Source organism: Myotis davidii, unplaced genomic scaffold, assembly GCF_000327345.1.
Source record: "Myotis davidii unplaced genomic scaffold, ASM32734v1 scaffold473, whole genome shotgun sequence".
NCBI lineage: Eukaryota > Metazoa > Chordata > Mammalia > Chiroptera > Vespertilionidae > Myotis > Myotis davidii.
The window spans coordinates 3606830-3616495 of record NW_006284843.1 but is presented as its reverse complement, the minus strand read 5'-3'; the positions used below and the strand labels follow the sequence as shown (position 1 = coordinate 3616495).

Sequence of the window (9666 nt, the reverse complement as noted above, 5' to 3'; positions counted from 1 at the left end):
TAAGTTTAAATATCTGTAAAAGTTAAAACATTCTTATTATGACATAAAAATAAAATGAAAATTCTGCTAAACAAGTTTTTAAAACCACCCTGCCTAAAACTGCTAGGAAACATTTCCTGACTAAAGCATGAAGAAAACCATAATCTCTACAGACCACTCTCTATAAAATGCTACTTGTGTGGTTCAAGTTGGCAGGAGAATACTCGCATGGATATCTTAAGGGTTCAAAGCTGCATAAGTATTTTTTTATTGTAGAGTTAGCTACTTAGATTAAATCATATCATCCAAAACATTACTACAACAAAGAGCAAAGCCCTGATATAATATATCCTGAAATGTACTTGTTTTCTTTTCAACATAAACATTCTGAAAATGTTTCAAAAAAGGGTTTTAAAAATATGGAAAAAGTTTATACAGATTCGATTTCTTTACTGTTGAGCTGCCATGACCTAAATTAGGTAGTATCATAAGTTATCTCTACTTTTTAGGAATTTGTTTAATAGCAATTAACTGGCAAATTTTCAAACACAAAAACAGGATTAAGTCTGAATTTAGAAAAGAAGTTAAAAGTCAAAGCATTTTAGCATGCTTTCAGAGTAGAAAGGAATTCACTAAATATGAATTTATTATTTTTAAGATAAGAGAGATATCCTCACATACAAGCAACTACATTTAAAATGTTAACCTATTTTTGCACTCTCACAGCTGTATTTCTCAGTGATTCTTTATAGCAAGGGGACTGAAGAGGATAACCAGTCCACTAATACACTCCCACACAAAAAGCAAAGCAAAGTTAGACAGCAGGGGATATTCCGGAAGACTCCAAAAATAAAATGCCAGTTTTAATCAATGTCCCTCTAGAAATGGACAGTCTAAACCGTTTACCAACATCTCAAAAAAGCCATCTGTCTCTCTCCAACACAGAATAAAGGTGAAGCTACATAAACACACAGGAGAGCTCTGTACCCCATCCACTCCATTCTCATTCTTTTTTTCTTGCAAGGCTATCCGGTGATTAATTAGAAACGGCCTTTACCTACCTCCTCCATTTAAACACAGAATTACATTCTGTGAAGGATATACTGAAATAGTTCCCTGGGGATCAAGAAGAAGGAATAATGCATGACGAACATACAAACAGAACTCTCAGAATGGAGAGATTCAGAAGCTGGTAGGAAGAAACCCGTCTCTGTGTCTCATTCATTGTCTCTTTCTGAGGCATACTGAGTGAAACAACTGAAACAGAAGACTAACTTTTCAAGGGAAATATTTGTCCACGGCTCTTCTATTTGACTGTTGTAGGCGATTCTACAGCATTCTTCCCATAAAACTGAACACAGCTAGCCAGTTTATCCTTAAGAAGCCTCACTATGTTGTATGGAAAACTTTCATGAAGCACTAATTTCATTTATCACAAGATAGGGGCATTATTTTCGTTATCAAGTCGTGAGATATTTTGACAAACATTAAAAGTATAAAATAAGTATGCAACCATGGTTATCAATATACTTTCTACTTCATATGTCGCCCCATAACTAAATCTTTGTTCTACAGCGAAAGTTTTAATTTCTCTAACATAAAGATTCACATCCTCACTTGGCCCTTTTTTCTAATAATATCTGCCACTATTATCTTAGACCTTTGAAACGTTAATACTGCTTAAGCTGGATAAAACATATAAAGTATCAACAAAAATATGTAATTCACACACTTGGAATATAGCCCCATTTGTGCTGGGACACCTGTCAACATACTTTAAAAAATCACATAATTCATATACTTAAAAATTAAAAGCTCAATCGTGTTTGCTATTGCTGCCAACCAGGGAGAGTAGCAGGCATTACATTGTGCATTCACAGTTATTTTTATGTCTGTCCCACGTGTGCAAGCACACACACATACACACACATACATACACACACACAAAGTATAAACTGTGTCTATTCTAGAAAATTGGCTTGAAATGCTCCAAAACATTATGATTTCAGGCAGTAGTATATCTTGGAAAGCATGAAACCATTCATACACCTAAAACAGAATAATAGAGGCATTTAGTAATTCTCTGATATGCAAAAGAAGGCACTTACCCTCCATTTCTAGGGACGTCTGAAATTGCACTGGAAACCCAGCAACGAGAGAGGGGCTTTATTGCAGGGTGAATCATCCCCACGTAGAAGCTCTGAACAACCCCTGTATGCATACTGACATCATCAGGAGAGACTTGGAGGCAGAGGATACTATGGTAACCAAGCAATGTGCTGGGAGACAGAGCCTTTAATTGCTTTAACAACTTCCTGGGGCTGGAGCTACCAGGCTTGGATTTGCTAAGTAGGAAACGAAGGTTGTCACAGAGCGCTGAGTGTGACACAGAGCAAGGGGCTCAATACATTCTGAATCTATTCATGACGATGTGACTTTTTAATGACAAATGTCATTACATGAATCCATTAGCAATATTCCTCTCACAGCTGAAACTCTGATGAAGTCACAGGTCAATAAATAATGCTCACAGGTAGCCATAGTGTAAGTATTCATAGATGGTTTTCTCATTTAACAAACATTAATATTATTGCATTAAAACATCCTTTTCCTTGAAGGTGAATACTTGATTCCCCCTGAAAAGAAAGCTCACATCTGTGCCTTCGGAGGTCAGTGTGCTGATAACAATGAAAACTGATTCTCTCTATTTACTTCTCCAGGAAGCAGCAGCTGCCTGGTCCATTTATCTCGAAGCTCCAGTAAAGCCCTGCCAATACATCACTTACCCAGAAAACACCTCCAGCAAAATGCCTAATTATGACACCCCGATAAAATCAGAGGAAACCTGCCATCTTACTGCTACACAGTCTTCTTGATTAAGTCTCTTACATCACAGCAGAATTACTTCTACTTCTAATAACCCCCAAGCTACACACAATTGAAATCTTCCCTTTGAACTATCTGTCCTGCCCTGCTTCTGTCACCTACATTCATGGGAATACAACCCCTTCTTAAAAATACCCGATTTAAAGTAATTGCTTAAAATAACAATGCTTCAACATCAAACTGAGTCTCTAATGATATACCATGCTTATCTGATCAGATGCAAGGCTTTCATAAGTATATAATTTATTGCCGGTAGTATGCAAACTCTTGTTTTCTTCTCCATGAATATTGGATTGACATGTTTTCAAACACTACCATGGTCTAACTTTCCTACTGCAAATACTGTAATTGTAAAGATAAGCAAGTAACTTGGCAGATCCTCTTTAAGATAGTCATAACAATAAAACATGAAGGCTGTCATTCGGTGCTGTATACTTAGATCTAAGTTATTTCAAAGAAACTATTATTATTTCTACTTCAATTTAGATGAAGCTAAGCCCGCCTTTAATGTTTCCCTTGTGAGGAAAAAAAAAGCATACAAGTGAATTGCAATAATACTGCTTACAAAAATAGTCAAATGGAATAAAACAGCCCCACTGTACAATCTGGAAAACTACACAGAATTTAAACATATCTGAAAATTTGGAGGGAGAATTCTGAAAGAATAGTAAAGTCTGCACTCACAAAACCCACAATAATTTCGTTTCCCTTAACTTAGGTAAACTGAAAAAGCTTTACAACAAAAACAGAACTATTCCTCTCTACTCAGTTGATTTTCCTGAGACCCCGAGTTTGAGAAGCAAAACATGCAAATTTTATCATATAAAGTGAAAATGATACATATGCAAAATTTGCCATGATACAAGTGAAAATAATCTATACACACACACACATATATATATATCATATATATGACTCAAATTTTAAAATAAATATATTTGTTTATTGAAATATGTATTGAAAAAAAATGTCTAGAAGATAACACACCCAATTGCTAGGGGTAGTTACTTCGGGCAGTTTCAATAAAAAATTGAGAAAGTCCTCCAAATTTATGTCGTATATTTTTAAACTTTTAAGTTTTTTTTAACCATGGATATGAATTACTATTTAATTTGGAAAGTGGAAATTCATTTCAATATGTTCTGAACTTGCAATCCTGGTTTATCTGCTCTCAGAGAAGAATAAGGACTAGATCCTAACATACTAGCCAGACCATTTCAAGGTGTCTCAGACAACTTACTAGGGAGATGATCCACCTGTCAAACAGAATTAAGATGGGTAAAGCAAACGAAGGTTATCTATATAACATAGACCAAAAAGAGACAGGTGTATCGATTTTTTCAGAGATGGATGGTCATAAAGAAATAGTCCAATAGTAAAGATGGTTTGTTAGCTTTTCTTTTAAAGGTACTGATTTAAGAAGAACCTGCCCCAAAATAAGACCAAACCAAGAGGTCTCTGACTACTACAAAGGCTGAAGGGAATAGGAAAGATCCCCAGCAGGAGTAGAAATCAAGTGTCAGTGAGACAAATGGCCCCAGATGGCCAGACTTGCTTTAGAAAAAACAAGGGCCTCATTTCCCCAATATCTATTTCCTAGTTCTAGGCTTCCTTTCATTTTTATTCTCCTCTTCATCTACAAAAACAGCTCGCTGTGTCATGTTCTCGTCAGTGTTCTTTTTCCTCTTGATGCTCCAACTAAATTTTCTGATCAGTGCAACCTCACCACCTTCTCAGAGATCATAAACTCTTTCTTGGGTGGATCACTTCTTACAAAAGTCACCACCTCCTTTCCTTGGATTCCTGAGGACAGCACAGGGAGGCGTTGTGAAGTGCATACCCACATTAGGCCACTCACAGCACCGCGCTGGGAGCAGGCACAACACCTACCCAGTAACAGCACTAGCTCCACCAAGCCCTGACATACTTCCCCGGGATAACTGTCTACCCCCTTGTATGTGTCCTAAACTTCAGAAAATCTACCTATTTCCCAGTGGATCCCAAGGCTTCAATGACATCTCAATAACATTATAATTTCTCAAACTGAAAGAAAACAAAAGCTAGAAGGTGGAAATATTCTTTCACAGGGAAAGAAAAGACATAGCACATTCCCAAAGAAATACCCCTTGACTCTCAAGGTATAAATCTCGTCAACTCCCATGCAGCTACCGTGATCCTTAAAATGAAATTTGGGGTTCACCAAGGTCCTGAGCTTAACTTGTTTCTTAAACTTAAGTGAAATTGCTGGGGTCCAACCCCAGCCGGTCCAGGGGTCCCCAAAGGTGTGGACGGAGTCGGTGAGGAAGGAATGACACGGAGGCAGCCTTCTGGTGATCATCATAGCCAGGTTCCTCTAACAAATTCTGGTCAGGATCTCCAGCGAAGTTCTGATTAGGATCTCCAGCCAGGTTCTGTCCAGGTTCTCCAGCCAGGTTCTGTAGCCAGGTTCTGTCCAGGATCTTTTGCCATGTTCTGTCTCTAGCTAGGTTCTGTCTCTTGGTTCTGTCTCTCAGTTCTGTCTTCTAAGTTCTGTGTCCTGTTGTCTTGTTACATCTGTATTTATACCAGTTGATTCCAATCCTATCAATCTCTATTCTAAAGGTTAGGGCATTTCTTATCTCCATTCCAGGGAGTAAAGATTATGAAGCTTAAGCATGATTGTTCATAGTTAAAGTGATTAATTACCCACCTGGCACTCAGTTAAGAGGTTTTATTCCCTCCCTAACTTCAGGGGGAAATCCCTACCTGGGGAAACAACCTTTCTCGGAGAGGTGACCTTGGTTAAAACACATAGTGCCAAGAAGGTGAGCAAACATATTAAGAACAGTATGCCATATATGCCAGGTCCCTTGAAACAGCAAGGATGGACTGGCTCCCAGCATGAAATCATGTTGGCAAGTGCCAGTTTAGAAGCAAATGGGGTTAAAGTAATACCTCTGAGGGGTTATTTGGCCAGGATTTCTAAAGTCTTGACCAGTCAGTGGCCAGCCTGCTTCCTCTCCCAAATCACCTTTCTGATGATAAGGCAAAACAGCCTTCATCCTAAACTAGTTTTGCCTCATAATTTATGTTGAACTTCTAGTCTAGATGAACAACATTCTTGGCTCCTCTGGTCTTGATACAACACGTTTCCTAATTCCAGTGAAGCATATAAGTACTGGAAAAAACCAGTGGTATATGGGATTTTATGATTAGCATTTGGGTTTAAATTTGTTAATTAAAACAAATGCAGATTAATTTGATGAAAAGGTATCACAGAACTTCCAATGGCAAAAAGTTCTAACTCTCCATCACCCTTAAATCCAGTCTGTGGCCAAATTTCACTGATCTGTCACCTCTTTGTTCCAGTCCCAGGCTATCCCCTCCAGCTTAGATCTGCTCCAGTCATCTCATGACTCTCTAGTCTCCTGGCTGCAGTGCCTCCCTCCTTTAATCATTCTATGTGTCACTTTGTCCTTGATTAGCTTCAAAACCATTGCCCTACCAGTTACCACGAAACTCCAAAATCCCCAAAGGCTACCCCTGTGGTCACTGAGTCAAGTGCAAATTTCACATCTTTGTCACTCTGGGCACCCTGATACAGCCAATGAGACAATCTGATACACGAGTATGTCTGTGTATTTTCCTTCCCCCAGGCCTTTGCTCTAACTCCTGTAATTCCCACACATGCATACCTATTACTCCCTTCACATTCCTTCTGTCTCTCCTCCCCACCAATCTAAACCCTACCAACTCTTTAAGACCCATCTCTTCCATCAGGAACGGACTTTTCCTCGGAAATTCCAGTGTTCTCTACTTTACAAATTGCATTTAAAACATTCTACTGCCTGTTTATTATCATGCATCTTATCTTCCTATTCATTTTAACCTACTGAGAAGTAGAGACAAAATCTATATTTCCTTCTTATTCTCCATATAGAACCACACCTTACATTTGGCATTCACTTTGATAAATACTTACTGAATAAATGAACAAAAATGTTATGTCCTAATTATATTCATTTTACAAAGTATTTTAGATTGTATTCTTTTATTTGGTCTTTGAAAGAACTTAGGTTCCCTGATTCCCCAATACATTCCTCACCTAGACATCTAGTGCTAATGGCAGCTAGAGAGGCGGTGCCCTCATATTCCCTTACAGTGAATCCACTGAAGAATTAAAGCCAAAATTGCCTTAATTCTCTCTCTCTTACCATTGACCCATGGCATACGCATTCACCATAACATTTTCAAATCAACGGACAAGGCTTGGGAGGAATACCTGTTGTTGCCCTTTTCTCTTCCCTGTATCTAGCCAATGATATCCTAGAGAGGCTGCCTCCTCAGCTCCTGCCCACTTTCTCAGAGTAACTAATACTCTGGGAAAATCCCTAACTATTCTAAATGCCAGTTCCTAATTTTCAAAAAGAGAAGAACAATACCTAACATTGTAGTTATGAAGACAAAGATAATGAATGAAGTACTGGCACATCACAAGCCCTTAAAACAGTAATTAAAATGAATGATAACGAATGAAACCAGAGAATGGGATTACACCACCCTCCCTAAAGGCTTCGTCTGTATTCTGGAAGAGTGTGGTAACTGGGTAATGAAGAAGCAGAAGTTGGCCCAGTAAGGGCCTTTAAGAACTTGAATAATCAATTGTGTGTTGTGGGGAGAGGGGGACTTTTCTGCTGTTTAAAAGGAGGGTGTTGGTCCTTTCCAGTTTAACGTTTCTATGTGATGTGAAGCACCTAGTAGCAATTTTCTAAATTTCTCCCACACAAATATTTGCCCTCTTCTGCAACCAAGCCCAGCAGAGTGACCAATGTGTGGGTACTTCACTCAGTTCAGACTGTAATAGTCTGAAATTATTCAAAGTTTTATCCTTAAATAATTTTAACTTTGCTTTCATTTCAGAATCCAGGATTAGAGTATCCTTATACCACTTGGAACTCACCCACAAGTCAATTAACTTTGATGTTTTCCCAAAACTAAACATGGATTATAAAACCTTCAATGTTTTTAATCTAAAAGTCAAAGGTATTATAGATGATAGCTTACTCTAATGCCAAAAACTTATTTCAACATTTCATGATTCTAATTTTGATTACAATTCCCAGAGGAAGCGCTGGATTAAGTTCTAATACACTTTTCTAAAGAAGCCAGTTTTAGATAAGTTCCCATTTTAGTCTCTCAATTAGTGGAACTTTAAAATACCTTTTCCCTAGGACACAAAGAAAGAACTTGGAGTGAAATGTAGAGCATTTGTGTGAATCTAAGCACAGATATTGTTTTCATGTGATGAAAGGGGGCATAGAAAGGGTTAAAGATGCTGCCGGCAGTCTAAGAGGACCAACAGAGCTGAAAGCCCCTGACAGCAGGATGTGGGTTATAATGCTCCTGAATGGAATTCTTTTGTGCAAGGGCATTGCAAAGGGCATCCAGGCAGGACTGTGTGTGTTTGGATTTAAATTAATCAAGTCAGTTCCACAATGCTATGATTCCTTCTCTTTAACTGGTTAAGGCAGGTTTACTGGCAGTTCCCAAATGATGTCAATAGCTTCTAAAAGGTCAAATGCAATGAAGCACATCAAATGTCCTGGAGTAAAAACTGCCAATAACTTCTCCCTCTATAACCTGCTGGGTGTGACTTCTTATGCAGTTGATTATCCCATTTTAATCAACTGCCCTGGTTTTCTTCTTTTCATTTCCCTCCAAAAGTTAACACATATTTATACATTTTATGATACACATGACAAACTGTCTGTTTTATTCTGTGGCATGTCTGGCTAAAAACAACAAAAATGGTCCCACTGCAGTATTGGGGGTGGGGGATGAGATGGGGAAAGTAAGGAGGTAGAAGTATTATAGTCAATAGGGACCAAGTACCACCAAAGCATCATCTGTGTTATTAACACAAACTCACAAAAGAAACCTGTAGCTATAATCAATGGTGATGTCAAGTAACAAATGCTCAGAAAACAGCATATATATAAAAAGGAAGAACCCCAAGTCAGGTGGAAAATTTCATCTGGGTTCAAAATCATGAATTCTAGGCCTCGGGGACCTTCTTTAAAACCCAGTGTTTGTTTTTCCCAAGCAGTGAGGGTTCAAATGCATTCCTGTAACATATTAACCATGGGTGTCTTGGGCACGGAGTCAAAAGGAAAAAGGAAGGGAGACAAGTCAAGTGTACTAGAATATGAAGTAATCAGGACCAGCTCTTGTCTGACAAGGCCAGAGAAACAATTGCCAGCCCAGGGACTTAACGGAAGTTCCAAGCACTCAACACAGCCCCCGCCCTCCTATCAATGTCCCTGGCCTTCAACTGCATTGTTGCATAGGGTTTTAGAGCCCAGCATTGGGTCTACATCTCAACTCTGCCACTTCCAATGCCCGTGATCCTGGACAAGCTACTACACCTCTCTGGGCCTCACTTTGGTCACCTATAAAAATATGGAAATAAATAATCATACCTCTGAAGATGGGTAAGCCAGGCACAGTTTTAGATCTTTGGAGTACAGTGTTGAACAAGCCACACGAGGCCACGGCTCTCAGGGAGCTTGCATTCTGGGTTGGGAGATAAAAAAGTAAACAACTAAATAAATAACATAATTTGACGTATTTGGAAAAGGGTCTGAAGAAACATACCATAGGATGATGAGAAAAGAAACTGACTGGAGGGAGAAGGACAATACAGTTGTCAGAGAGAAACCTCAGGGGGGCGAGGGCATGAGTGGGGGGCCATGGGGGGGATAAGGACACATATGTAATACCTTAATCAATAAAGAAAAATAAATAAAATAAGAAATGACATTT

At 38.7% G+C, this 9666-nt stretch overlaps 1 long non-coding RNA gene across 1 annotated transcript in view; it reads right to left on the bottom strand.

The window, feature by feature from the left end:
• LOC107181711 overlaps positions 1 to 9434 on the bottom strand; it is a 40984-nt gene extending 31550 nt beyond the window's left edge. Inside the window, exon 1 of the long non-coding RNA XR_001512406.1 lies at positions 9324 to 9434. This is a non-coding gene — a long non-coding RNA (uncharacterized LOC107181711). The remainder of the gene's footprint in view (positions 1 to 9323) is intronic.
• Positions 9435 to 9666: the final 232 nt, after the last annotated feature.